The sequence below is a fragment of the Schistocerca serialis genome, chromosome 7 (assembly GCF_023864345.2).
Source record: "Schistocerca serialis cubense isolate TAMUIC-IGC-003099 chromosome 7, iqSchSeri2.2, whole genome shotgun sequence".
Taxonomy (NCBI): Eukaryota; Metazoa; Arthropoda; class Insecta; order Orthoptera; family Acrididae; genus Schistocerca; species Schistocerca serialis.
In genome coordinates this window covers 462933608-462948463 of record NC_064644.1, presented here as the reverse complement: position 1 = coordinate 462948463, position 14856 = coordinate 462933608, and the positions used below count along the sequence as shown (strand labels likewise).

At 43.9% G+C, this 14856-nt stretch overlaps 1 non-coding gene across 1 annotated transcript; it reads right to left on the bottom strand.

Annotated features, from left to right (window-relative positions):
- Positions 1 to 10862: 10862 nt before the first annotated feature.
- Positions 10863 to 10936, bottom strand: Trnas-cga (transfer RNA serine (anticodon CGA)). The gene has a single exon. It is a non-coding gene; the product is annotated as a tRNA-Ser (tRNA).
- Between the last annotated feature and the right edge of the window lie 3920 nt (positions 10937 to 14856).

The following is a 14856-nucleotide window of genomic DNA, read 5'->3' as shown; positions in this document are numbered from 1 at the left end:
TGAAAATAAAGACTAACAGTCCCGGTCTGAAGATCCCTGGAATTTATGGCATGCCTTAGGAATGCGGCAGTTCGCGTGTTGGTGAGTCCATACTTCCCGCGTCAGAAATGACACTACATTAAATATCTAGATTTGGACAGATCACCGGTTTCTGAGAACTGCTTCATGAGCAACCATAGAACTGCCGGCTTAGGAGAGACAAAAACCTTGTTCCGTTCGTCGACTTCCAACAGTGTTTTACTGGGAAACTGTTGATATCAGATTAACCGGGACGGCGACAATATCTTTCGTTGCGCATACAAGCGGGCTTTCGATAACGATAGGCTGCAGAGAAATGAGTAACGTTTTTTTAGCTTGCAAACTCATCTACAGCTCTACTGACACTATCCTAGACCTGGACATTGTATTTGGTAGATATAAGAAGTCCTTTTCCTTTGCGTGGTATCTACGGTATTTAATTATCTTTCATATCGGACATGAGCGCAGTACCGTTCAAAGAACCAGAATTTTATCGGTTGTGACACTCAGTTCATACTAACGACGACGAAGAAGGTGGTTGAAAGTATGGCCATGTATTCGTAATTCAGTAAGGAAATCAAGAAAATTTCTTTCATAGATGTCGCCGGAAAACTACATTGTCCACAATAAACCCGTTACACTTCATGTATTTACAACAAGAAATTGAAACGGCTTGACATACTAAATCGGAAACAAAACATTTGCCGACATAAGTAAGCCTGTCTTTTTTTTAATTTTTTTATAAGGTATCCATTTCGGTGAGTGTTTTTATACCATTCTGCAGCTTTTACGTGAAGGACTTTTATTTTGCATTCTTTCCCATGTAAGACTAACCTTTGCGACTTCAGTTACAGACAGGAAACAGTAGTATTTGGTATTCGTTTTTATTATAATATTCAAAAGGTTACATAGTATACAACGCCGTTTTGTATTCCGATCTTAACATATTATTCGAAACCCAGAGTAGCAGAAAGTATTTCCTATAGAGAAAATGCTTTTCATTTAACGTCGTGAATTGATTCGTGATTGTAATTCCTGGTTCTGATCACGTTATTATCAATGTGCTGTACATTTCTAACCCCATTTCAATGTAAACTCAATGAACGCTGTAGAAAATACGCACATATTTCATTCAACTATAGAGATCAATTTGTCCTATTTTTTCGTACTTACCTCTTAGAACAGTTGAAAATTTTTAAAATATCAGGTCGGTTACAGAAAACGCTTATGAATATTAAATGAGGAAATGCATATCCCAGTTAGCATTGATTGCAACGGACAGGGGCAATGGTGTGAAACACTTTAACATCATTTCAGAATTTTGTGGTGAGATTAATCATGAAAACTACCGTAAGCGTTAAGCGGCTTTGTACTATGAAACTCATAACGTAATTTATGCGCTGTATAACAATAACCTGCTCTGGCTGAATAGCGCATTCTCGGAGAGGACAATGAATTCATTCATTTCTTTTTCGCTTCTCGGCAGGGTCTTTTCAAAACAACAAACTGCTGTTGCTCTACAGTGCGGACATTTGCATTCACCGTACAGCGTGAAATTTACATTACGAAACTGGGAGTGCTATGCAGGTACTCTAAATCGCCTGAACAAATCCAAGCGCCACGAATTCGCCAATTTTAAACTGCCATACAGCAGACGCTTTGGACTGGATGGTAATGAAAGAAAAGAAAAGAAATTTCCCGATATTTTGTTCCCAATGGTGCACCGCTTGAACATAAACTCAGCAATGTTAATCTCCAATTTGGTTTTCGTAATTTTAAATTAGTTCTTAGAACCTTGGAACCCAGATCGAGGGAAACTAATATACGTTCATCGTGGTCTATCTTTTCATCGCAGCCACTATAGGGGCTGGATTATAATGAGGATAACGGACTGTTAGAATTTGGCAAAATTCAATAAGGAACATAAATAGCCTGCACGTAATCTATCACCGAAATGGATGCTTTCGGGCAAGCGACCATTTAGTAATAACTACAGGAGTATTATCTTCAGAAAACAATTCCAACCACTTGTATCTGTTTGTACCTAAATCTCTACTTTACATGTGATGATAACAAAGTTGAGGCATTGATAAAAAGTAAGAACGGGATTAGAAATCTGACCAACTCTAGAGTTATAAACTGCGAGAGGTAAAGGAATGGAAGGAGGAAACGACAGGGTAGAAAAGGGCACACATGATGTTAGTTCGAAAAGAAAAAAAGCACGCAGCATCGACTTTCATTCAACGTGCGATATTAAGTAACATCATCAAAAAAGAGGATTAGAAAACATTTTCCTAGCGTAACAAAACTCAATATAATGCATAAACAATTGTACAACCTGCATTATCACATTCGAATCCCTGAATCATCACTGAGGCAAGACTACCCAGGACGGCACATCTGCCCACTTACGAAAACATCGCAAGAGTGGCGAAAACAGGACATGGCAGAAACGGTTTCACTTTAGATCGGGGGGGGGGGGGGGGGGGGGGGGGAATGGGTGAGGTGCGAGGGTTTGGAGGAGAAATCCCGTTACGTATGATCAACTACACCTAAGTGGCATCCGGACCTAGCGTTTATGTCTAATACTGCTTACTGCTTTCGGTTCTCTATCTTTTCACCATGTGTTAAGCTGGCAAGGCCTGCTTGCTACTTGTACTAATTTTGATTACCCGCTAAAACAATTTAAATGTGCTCGTACTCACACCCATTAGTTCATAATAATGTATAGGACAAAATGGTAACGGAAAAGACTCACCCCAGTGAAATAAGTGAATGACTTGGCACGTAGTTTGTCCAAAGGCTAGTTGTAAGCTTTACGGAATGACTTGCAACGAGAACCGTAAGCACTCTAAGAAATGTTACATATACTGTATGATGTATATGAAACGAATCTAACTGACCATTCAGCGAGATGTAAAGGACACGAAGGAAAAATCTAGGAAGTGAATTAAGGTTCAGGAAAAGAAATAAAAACTTTGAGGACTGCATATGACATTGTAATTCTGTCACCGACGACAAAGGAATGGATGGTGTATTGAAAAGAGGTTGTATGTATCAACAAAAGCAGAACAAGGAAGTGTAATGTATACGAATTAGGGCAGGCGTTACCGAGGAAATTAGATTAGAAAATAGAAATTTAAAATAGCAGTTGATTTTTGCTAATAGAGCAGCAATATAACTGACGACGGTCGAAAAAAAGAGGTTATAAAACGGAGACTGCCAATGTGAAGAAGCGCGTTTCTGAAAGAGAGAAATATATTGACGCCGAAATTAAATTTATGTGTTATGAAGTCGTTCCTGAAGGTATTTATTTGTTTACAGTGTGGTGTAGTATGGAAGTGAAAAGTAGACGGTAAGCAATTCATCAAAGAAGAAAACAGAAGTTCCTGAAACGTGATCCTACGGAAGAATGCTGAATATTAGATGGCTAGATTTGATAACTGATGATGATGAATGGGGGATAATAAAATTATGTCATAACCTGATTTACAAAAGGGATTGGTTGACAGTATGCATCCCGATGCATCAGGGAATCGTCGGTTTGTTATTGAAGGAAGAGTGATAGGTAAATCTGTGCTGGCAGATCAAGGCTTGTGTATAGTAAGCATGTTGGAATGTGTTTAGGTTTCAGTAGTTAGTTATATCTGAAGATATCTGCACAGGACTGACTAGTGTGGAGAGCTGCATCAAATTAGTCTTCAGACTGAAGGTCGAAACACCACCAACAACAATACTAGTACACCTCTAACTCAAATAAATGACAGCAGAAAGTAATAAAATTAGGCAAGTCAAATAAATCGATGATCGATTGAATACGTATATAAGTAGTTCCTTTTTAAGAAAATAATCCGAAGAACGTAATTGAAAAATTTTCAGCGGAATATTGCGAAAGACATGTTGCAGAAATGTAACACAGCATTGAAAGTCTTAGGAAAAGTGTTCATTTACTAAAAAATTTACAAAATAAGTGAAATTACTAACATTCTTAGGTGGTTACACGATTACATCATCCTTTCACAGAGCGTGGCTGGCGTAAAACAAAACTTTATTGCTAAGATCCTAGCACACAAATGGCTTGTTTTGATATATGTAAGAGACTACTTTCCGGGACTAAGGCATTTGTGGTTTTACGTTATTTGCAACGCATAAGAATACTCAAATGCTATGAAATCCATTCAAAGAGAACAGTGTCTTTACCTCGAGATTAAATCTTAATGTTTCCATGACAAATAACTAATTTATGATTACCTAAAGGTGAGGTTCATCTCGCCGCGGAAGATCAACACTCTGTACTCTTCAACAAGAATTAAATTAGGTCTTCTTTGGATTCCTAAGTCATGCTTAATGAAATTACTTTAAATTTTTCGTAACTCATTAGTAGTTTGTTGAGACAGTATTCGGTTTGGAAATGAGAACCGGATTTCGAAGAGTACAATGTCCTGCCAAAGGGAATGAAGGGTCTCATGCGGACATGTACAGTAATTGAAGCCGTGGTAGCCGACGTTTTGTCGCGTAGAAGCGTCCCAGCATTGTATAATTCATTGTTGTGCAGTTCGTCGTTGTGTAGAGGAATGAGAGTTTTGAGAAAGCTGAACGTTGTACCTAGTGAACACTGCAGGGACTTTCGCTGCTGAGGCTCCAGTCTCTGTACACACGGTTGGTGGCGATAGGCCACCGTGTGTATCGACCAGGGTAAATCTGATGTGCACACATGCACGCACGCAGGCCTGTGTCGGTGCGTCGTCGATTCCAGCGCGACGCACGTACTGCGTCATAAAGGACTGCGTGAGGGTACGGGAGAGACGCAAGGGCATATCACTGAAAATGGGAGCTAAACAAGCTGCAGTACCGTGGGCTATTTTGAGAAAAATGTGGTGTCTGGGAATCCTACATACACGGTTCGCTAGGCAAACAATCAAACAACTCGTATTAATGTGTTTTATTACAGCAAAATAAGTACAAATGCTTAACTTTGACCCAAGAATTCTTGTAGTCCTTTATACATGACCATCCACAAGTGCAGTTACAGAGATGTGTCCAAAGGACGACGTACAATCAGTCTTCTACAGCATACACAAACGCAACTAACACTTCTGGTTCTAGCGACCGCTTCTAACAAAAGTCTGCCAACTGAATTGCAGTGACTGCTGATCTCTAAATGTGCTACATAGATATAGGTAATGAAAAGGCTACGATGTGTCTGCTAACGAAGTGGCTAACGTTGAAGCTGCTATCGAAGTGTCTGCCGCTAGTCGGGCGCGTTGCTTATGTCTTCACCTAGGGGCCGCTACTGTCGCGTTGTCGTCCTGGAAGGAGGTCAGTCGTCATCCAATTGACTGACGTCTTCTCACAATCTTCTCTCCTCTGTCGCTCCTGACTGGTGTGCCGACACTGACTTTACGCCATAACAAAGAACATGCTTGGTTACCTGACTAATGGTTATCTAAGCAGAGACTTATGCAAAAATTACTTTCACACTTACTAAAACAGCATCGTAATTAAACAAAGTTAGTGTATTTATTTAACTACGTACTGTCAATATGTAAGATTATCAACTTACTTTTACAAGTACCAATACTATCAAAAAAGTTTAGGAAAGCGTTATTCATCTGCAAAGAAGACTGCATGTAGAATGCTAGGCAAACTGTTCTTGAGCACTGCTCGAGTTTTTGGGAGTCACACCCGATCGGACTAAAAGAATTTGGAGACGGGGTCTTACATTTGTTACCGGTGGTGTCTAACTGCAGGCAAGTAAACTGGTGTTCAAAATTAAAGCAACAAGCAGAAATTTTGCAAGGTTGCGTTTATTCTACCACAAAATAATATAAACAAGTGATAGTAAAGTAGAAACAATGTAGGACATACGGAACGTAAACAACTGCAATATGCGTAAGGGTACACAAAGATTTTCTTCATTTTATCCAACTTAACGGATCTGCACACACATTTCAACAACTGGTTACTGTCCTCAGCATGGGGTTTTACCACGTCTGGCTGCAATACAGGCCTGACAACGAAAGGGAAAGCTGTGAGTAATGTCATGAGTGTCATGTTGACGCAATAACGCCCGTGCCTCCTGCACATCCGCTCGCAAACCTTAGAGAGTGTTTGGTGGATGCTGACGTTATGAAGCCGGTCTACGTAGTGCATCCCAGATTTGCTCCATGAGATTCAAATCGGCAGAACGAGCAGGACACGCCATACGCGCTATATCTTCCGTTTCCAAGAAAACATCAACCACTCGTTCTATGAGGTCGAGCATTATCGTCCGTCAGTAGGAAGTCTGCGTCCACATCAGTCTCGCAACAACCACACATTGGAGGTCTCAAGATCACGTCGAGATACCTGACTGCAGTTAAACCTTGCCAATTCACCTGTACAATTTCATGAATACATATCTGAGTGGTCAACGTAGTCCCTGTCCACACCATTACGGATCCTCCTCAGTATCTCTTTCCGCAGTGGTTGCATTCCGAAATCGTGTTCCACATTCCCTCCAGTTTCGGATGCGTCGAGAATCACTCTCCCGACCAAATCAGGACTCTTCTGCAAAGAGAACATTGGCCCAATGTTGGACCGTTCAAGTGAAGTGTTGACGACTCCACATTAGACGTTCCCTTCTGCGAAGACGCATCAGAGATACACATGCACAAGGTCTCCGAGAATAAAGTCTACTCTGCCGAAGCCCTCTCTACACAGTTTGTCTCGGCATAACACGTCCAGTGGATGCTGCGACGTCAGAGGCTGTACAGTGCTAAGGCGGTACAGTGGTACGCTTTTGGCCAAATAACGGTCCCCTCCTATTGATATCACACGTGGTCGGGCATGCCTTGGTCTTCGGGAAACTGTTTCGGTCTATATAAATTGTTGCCGCATCCGAGAGACAACAGAACGATTCATATTAAGCCTTCGGACCACATGAGTTTGCGACTGTCCTGCTTCAATTCTCCTTACGGCCCTCCACCGCAGGTAGGCGTCTTCTTCCTGCCATACACCACAGTCTGTGACTGTACGCAAATCGATTGTGGGTGTGGAACTACCCGGCAAACACTGCCCGCTTTATAGGTGCCCTAACATTATCGTTAATATGGTTGTCCATTGACAGGAATGCCATCTGCCGTGAAGAACACGATTGTGCGGACATGTGTTGACATTTTGTATGATTATACCGCGGATTAGACGCGGTTTGTTGCTTTTATTTTGGACACCAGAAGAGCGGCCGGTGTGGCCGTGCGGTCCTAGGCGCTTCAGTCTGGAACCGCGTGACAGCTACGGCCGCAGGTTCGAATCCTGCCTCGGGCATGGATGTGTGTGATGTCCTTAGGTTAGTTAAGTTTAAGTAGTTCTAAGTTCTAGAGTACTGATGACCACAGATGTTAAGTCCCATAGTGCTCAGAGCCATTTGAACCATTTTTGGACACCAGTATATTATAGTGATGCTTCGGGAATCTGTGTAGGGAAGGCGACGTTCTACTCGAGGAACTCTACTGAGAAAATTTAGAAAACCCTCATCTGAAACTGACTGCAGAACGATTCTACTCCCGGCAACGTACATTTTGCGTAAGGACCACGAAGATTCGACACGAGAAATTAGGGCTCTTGATGAGGCATACAGTAGTTTGTCTCTCTCTCTCTCTCTCTCTGTCAGGGAATGGAACAGAGGAGGACTAATAGTGGTACAGTGTACCCTCAGCTATGTAGCGTACTGTGGCTTACGGAGTATTTGTGTAGATCTAGAGAAGAAAAAATTGACTCACGTTTTATTGCCACCAGTTTCTTCACGACTGCAGTCTAGTGCGACTAGTGTGGATTTCACGTAAATAATAATTTTAAATACTATCGCCATTGCGGATCTATCCTTCTCCACTTTACTGAATCACTGCAGTAACTCCAGCTCTAGGATGTATGTTTCTTACTTAAGTTCGAAATGAAGGAAAATCTCATGCAGTGATATCTGTGAATTTAAGCACAACATTGGCGACAAAGTTTATCATGTATCGCAGGTGGCAGCTATTGGACACACACAGACCACCTTACGATGAGTAGCAGGCAATATTTATGATAGAACTATCATATGGAAAATTGTGCTTCAGACAGTCAGCTTCCGAGAGACGTATATGGAGGAAGCAATATGTTTCCTTATGTTTCTTGAATAGCCCGCTCTGAAAATTGTAACATAAACCATCTCTTGCAGCGTCCGCCACTGTCGTTTGACGAGTAGTGCTACTAAGCAAATCAATAATGAAACTGTTAGCTATTCTTTGCGTGTTCTCCGTATTCTGTATGAATACTAACAATAAGTAAGAATCGGTAGAACGAGTGTTTTGTAAGCCATTTCTATCGTGTATGAATGATGATATGGAACCAGACTTGAACCTCAAATAAAGAACTAGGAGACTACCGAACTAAAAAGTACTGGTACAGGGAATCCCAATTATAGCTGAGGTTATTGCCGATTCCCAGCTCACTCGCATCCGATAAATCAAATCGGAAGCTCATCACGCGTATCCGTCCCGTTATCCAGGAAGAGGTGTGTGGCGCCGACACAAAACTTCAACTTAGCGGCAGTGCGCTGTCCGCTTCCAAGATCTATCGGTCGCTGAAGCACACAAAACGCTCCTTCCCAGGGTACGCGCCCCACACGTCCGAAGGCCTGCAGCCGACCCAACCCGAATGCTTCGCAATGCCCGAATCCGCCTGAGTTTCCTTTTCTGGTATCGATACTACGCTCAGAGCCGGCGACTGGTAACTGCCGAACTTGTACTACCTATCGACTGCCGGCACACTACCTGCCTCACGGCTAGGTTCCAACTCGGACGCCTCAACCCGAGCGAACTCTTCCACCTTCCCGGTCTCACTGCCACTTCTCTCCGACCTCGACGCTAACCACGTCCTGCTAAGGCAAAGATGTTCGACTAGAGACCGTAGCGCAATCTACCGATCGCGTAACGATTCAGGAGCAACAGTTGAAACGTAGCAATCAACGCCCACGAAATCTAATAGCCCCTACAGGATTTATCCACCAATGACTGATCTTAGCGTAAATTGTTTTTTAAAGATTTACGTTTGTATTCAAGAACGCTGCTTATGTCCTCTGAAAACTGCAAGAATATTCGCCAAATAGTCATGAAACAACACAAAGCAAACTTAAACATTATGACCTCCAACCTGCTATCAATATAAACCCGTCCAGGCCATAGCATCGTCACCTGGAGACGAATGTCTGCTACTCAGCACACGCACGGTGTATATAGTCTCCGTGAGCGTGCCGCCGATGTATAGAACGGAGAAGGCGCGCGATCTTTCTGAGTTTGACCGAGGGCAGATTGTCATGGCTCGTGGGCTCGGCACGATCATATCGGAAACTCCACTACTTGTCGGGTATCCGAAGAGTGCCTTGGTGAGTATGTTCAAAAACACGTGGAGAAACCCAGGTAAAACCACGTCCAGAGGTCGTGGAGTTGGACGGTCACCTCTCATTACAGATGTCGGACGTCGTAGCCTGGGCAGACTGGTAAAAAGAAAAGGCGGCCAACTGATCCAGACTAACATCTGGCTTGAATGGTGAACAGAGTGCATGTGTGTGCGAAGGCACAGTGCATCGAACGATGGGCCTTCGCAGCCGACGACCCATGCATGTGCCATTGTTAACATCAACGACTACAACTGAAATGGGCACTGGACATTGGTGCAGTGGCAGAGCGTTGCATGATCTGATGAATCCAGATACCTTATTAATCATGTCGAAGGGAGGGCGCGAGTCCGTCGTCTTCCAGGAGAACAGGTCCTTGACACTTCTACTGCGGGGAGGCGGCTCTGTTATGCTCTAGGGAACATTCACGTAGGCATCCATGGGTACAGTGGAGCTCGTGCAAGGCACCATGACGGCCAAGGAGTATGGTAAACTAGGTGCAGATCACGTACACCCCTCCATGATGATCATGTTTCCAGATGACAATGCCATTTTTCAACCAGATAATGTGCCATGTCACAATGCTAGGAGTGTGATGGAGTCGTTAGAGGGACACAGCGGCGTGTTTCAGATGCTGTGCAGGCCTCCTAACTCGTCAAATTTTGAACCCAATCGGACGCATCTGCGATGCCACTGAACGTGGCGTGAGTTTACCGCCCCCCTCCCCAGAATTTAGGGAAATTAGGTGACTTGCGTGTGCGCAGATATGGTGCCAACTCCCTCCAGCAACCTACTAATGTCTCATAGCTTCCATGCCACGACGCGTTGCCGATATTATCCAAGGTGGACATACCGCCTATTGGATATGTAGCCGTAATGTTCTGGCTGATCAGTGTACAATGCTAGGAGAAACCGACAAACCAATTATCAGTAAAAAGATTTATAAACAAACAAGTTGAGGTAGTGCAATGCTCGTTGTCTTCGGTGAGTAACAAGAGAACAATTATTTGGTTTGGCAACTGTCCACGACGATAACGCTTTCGCTCGCTAATTTCATTCATAGTGACAGGGTCTGTAGGGCACGAAAAGGACCTAGGGCATGTTAACAGGAAGTCGCAACTTTCAACCGTTTTCGAGAAAACCGGACTTGAAAATTCTAAGCGTGCTTGTAACATTTCAATGTTCGTTGGCATTGAAGGAGCCCTCTTGCCAGTAAGGAAGCGCTTAGTTTCATAACAGCGACGTCGCTGGCTCCACTCTCTCTCTTGGTACTTTTTTTTCATTCCACGTAATTATAACTACAGATTTATTATGACTGTGAAAGTTATCAAATTTCATTCTGGACGCTGTCTCACTGAACTGACGACCCTAATTTTTAATTATACGGAACATATTCGCTATCAAAACTTCCTGGCAGATTAAAACTGTGTGCACCGACCGAGACTCGAACTCGGGACCCTTGCCTTTCGCGGGCAAGTGCTCTACCATCTGAGCTACCGAAGCACGATTCACGCCCGGTTCCTCAGCTTTACTTCTGCCAGTATCTCGTCTCCTACCTTCCAAACTTTACAGAAGCTCTCCTGCGAACCTTGCAGAACTAGCACTCCTGAAAGAAAGGATATGGCGGAGACATGGCTTAGCCACAGCCTGGGGGATCTTTCCAGAATGAAACATTCTGGAAACATCCCCCAGGCTGTGGCTAAGCCATGTCTCCGCCATATCCTTTCTGTCAGGAGTGCTAGTTCTGCAAGGTTCGCAGGAGAGCTTCTGTAAAGTTTGGAAGGTAGGAGACGAGATACTGGCAGAAGTAAAGCTGTGGGACCGGGCGTGAGTCGTGCTTCGGTAGCTCAGATGGATGCCGGCACGGTAGCTCAGCGTGTTCGGTCAGAGAGCGTGTTGGCCTCTGTAATAAAAAACTGAGTGGAAGGATCAACAAAACGAACTTGAATGGATGTCATGCGACGTCCGCAACGACCAAACACAACGATCATCAGCAAAAAACAAAAAAAAAAAAAAAAAAAAGATGGTAAAGCACTTGCCCCCGAAGGCAAGGGTCCCGAGTTCGAGTCTCGGTCGGTGCATACAGTTTTAATCTGTCAGGAAGTTTCATATCAGCGCACACTCCGCTGCAGAGTGAAAATCTCATTCTGCATATTTGCTATCGTCTTACACATACCTCTACTCGGGCTCGCAATCATCTGTTGAAGATGAACCGACTTCTTCGGTTTCTTCAAACACATCTCCTTCGTCGATATCTTGCTGGAGAATTAGTTCGTCTTGTACCACGAGTTGTTTCTCCGCTAGCATTTCAAAACGACTGCAAAATATTTCTTCTCCAATTTCTGTGCGATCTTGTGTTATTACTGTAGAAGGATTCGGAGCGATGAGACTGTTTTCTAGAAAGAGCTGCTCGCTCATTTGAAACTTCATTGTCAACCGATTTGGCTTCACAATTAGGTTCACGTTCTCCTGTTGAAGAAGTACCAGTCACATCACTTCATTTATTCGTAAAATCAGACGTCTTGGAGCGTCGGATTGAATTGTTTGGGGGGAAGAGACCAAACAGCGAGGTCATCAGTCTCATTGGATTAGGGAAAGACGGGGAAGGAAGTCGGCCCTGCCCTTTCAAAGAACCATCCCGGCATTTGCCTGGAGCGATTTAGGGAAATCACGGAAAACCTAAATCAGGATGGCCGGACGCGGGATTGAACCGTCGTCCTCCCGAATGGGAGTCAGTGTCTAACCACTGCACCACCTCGCTCGGTTTGGAGCGTTGGGAAACAGCTACCTCGGGAGCTAACATACGAATGAAGTATTATCTAGATTTGTGCTTGCTGTTCCCTTTCTCCCTCCACCAACTGAAAGGCGTTGTTCACATTCATCTGTTTCTGGCGGTTCCAAATTAAGTGCAGAAATACCTGGAAAATGAGCTCACACGGTGAGCCACAGTTATAATAAATAAGCCTTTATAATTACGTGTGAATGAGAATAAGCATACACAAGTACTAGCAGCGAGATTCGATTCACAGCCCTCGGTCACAATGGAATAGGCGCTAACTCCTTCTGCTAAAGACACATAGTATGCGTCTGACAATACAAAGACTATAAGCACACCTGAAATGTTAATACTGGATTTTCTAGAAAACAGTCTTGAGTTGCGTCTTCATGTTCACATATGTTGAAGTCCTAGTCGTTTCCGACTCAGACTGTCTGTATAAATCAAATCGGTGAGAGGAAGTTTATACGATTCCCGTGATAAATGCGCACCAGGTTATAATTGTTATTAGTGGGTCGCGTATGCATGGAAATGTAAGGCAATGTAAACGATCCTGATATCCAAGTCAAGACTGAATTTAACAGATTATTTGCTGTAGTGACTGACAAAAATCGCAATAAAAATTGTTCACTAAAACACATATCAAATTATAAAATAACGCTAACACTGTGGGGACGTACGAAAAAGTGTAGAGGAGTGAATGGAAAAAGTGTCACATGATCTGCTCACCTGGGTGGTGCCTGAAAAATTAAAGATGCAGCAAGAAGCCACAAAAATTCTAACCAAATTAAGAAACACAAATTGCATGGAAAAGCAAGCAAGTTAAGATCTGCTCAGAATGTGGATCGCACAACTGCAGTTCCAAAACTTACATTTCTCAACATCCGCACCGGACAGCGTCTTAGTTCACAGGCCTCAACTGCCCAACTTTCTAGAATACTATATGGAATGAAGACCCATTATTACTGCCAATGTAACGAATTATTTAGTGAAACAACAGGGGAACACAGCAGAAACTATCGACGGCATACAAAACGGAAAGTAACGAAAACGAGGGCAGTACCAAGATATTGCAGTGTCTGCTCGATTGATCAGCTTCTCCGTGCCAAGAATGGTGGCAGGAGACTCTGTTCCATTGGATGACCAGGATATGAGAGCGAGAGCAGTCGCTTTCCACACGATGGGCGGGTGGCACCGCAGCATCGTGCAGAAAAGGAAAAAAAAAGTCAAACTCATTTATTCTCTGGGGATAACAACGGTAGCATATTGCGTCTGCCCTCATCTAAGTTAAGCATCAGCTCTGCTCACCAAAGCAGGCCGAAGCCTTACTTCCAAAGAAACTTCGTGAGTTCCGGGAGACTTTCTCCTCTCCTACGTAAATTCACAGGTTGCATTCTGCTGACAACACGATCCTGAGACCACACTGGAAGCGCACCTTCACAGTGCAAACAATGCAGAGCCTTACTCCCAAACCCTTATGACCAGTACTGTTAATGAATATGTGACAGGAATGCCGAAAGCTATATATGGCGTCCCTAAAAAAAACTCGTAGAATCTGTTCCTCATATAATCGAGACTATTACAAAGCTTAGGGATGGTTGGCAATGCTGTGGCGTCAGGAGTCCAGGGTGTGACTAACTTTGTGTGTGGTGTGCTCCTTATGGCCATGAGCTAACCGTTATTGTACCCAGGCAGACCCATTTGTTGCCAAGGTTGTTTCAAGTACTGCAGAAGTTCTGCTGGAAAGTCTTTATACTTCTTCTGCAGAGTGCCGATCTCTCCCCATCTTGTCTCATAGCAGGATAAATATATTAACAGTTACGGTGATTACTTTTGGAATAAAACACATTTTACTTACTTCATTTCCATCCGTCTCCTTTTCATTTCACTGCCCCTCATATTTCCTCCATTTTATGAAACACCTGACTTAATTGCTCGATAATGGGTAGAACTACCCTCGCGCCACGCACCCTTAGCCCTCCCCCCCTTTTCTCCTTCTCCAGAAGCTATATTCATTCCTTCGCTGAAACCTGGCACGGCTGACAGTATTTAAAGTTTGTCCGCAATCGATGCGGGGAGAAAGCCTGGCGGCCGCGTCGAGTTCCAGGCCTCGGCGCCCGTTGAGTGGGACTGCGGGCGACTGCAGCCTTGGGGGAGGAAAACAAGGCGCGCCTTGTTCAGATACGCAATTTCCTCGATTTTCTCCCAATTATAATTAACGGCGGAGTAATTGCTCAGCGAATAATCAGCGGCCGATATCAGGGGGAACTGCAGCCTAGAGATGGTACAAACAAGATAATAGCTGTGTTTAATAGGGGCAGCTCTTATCTGGGCCGGCGTGCGGCGGAGGGAGCTATCACGACCAGACGCCGGCCTCAGCCAACACTGAAGGCGCCGTAATTGGGGAAATTAGCGCGGGAGGGAGATCTGTGTACAGAAAAGGGGGAGAGAGACGGAAATCCTTTAAACCGCAGAACAGGTCTTTACAAATTTTCACTTAATGTTGGGAGTTTTATAGTCGAAAGATAGTACTTTAGGTACCTACGTGGTTCCAAGTTAGTCCGCGTTTACAGGTGTGTGTGTGTGTGTGTGTGTGTGTGTGTGTGTGTGCGCGTGTGTGCGTGTGTTTGCGCGTGCTGTAACCTCC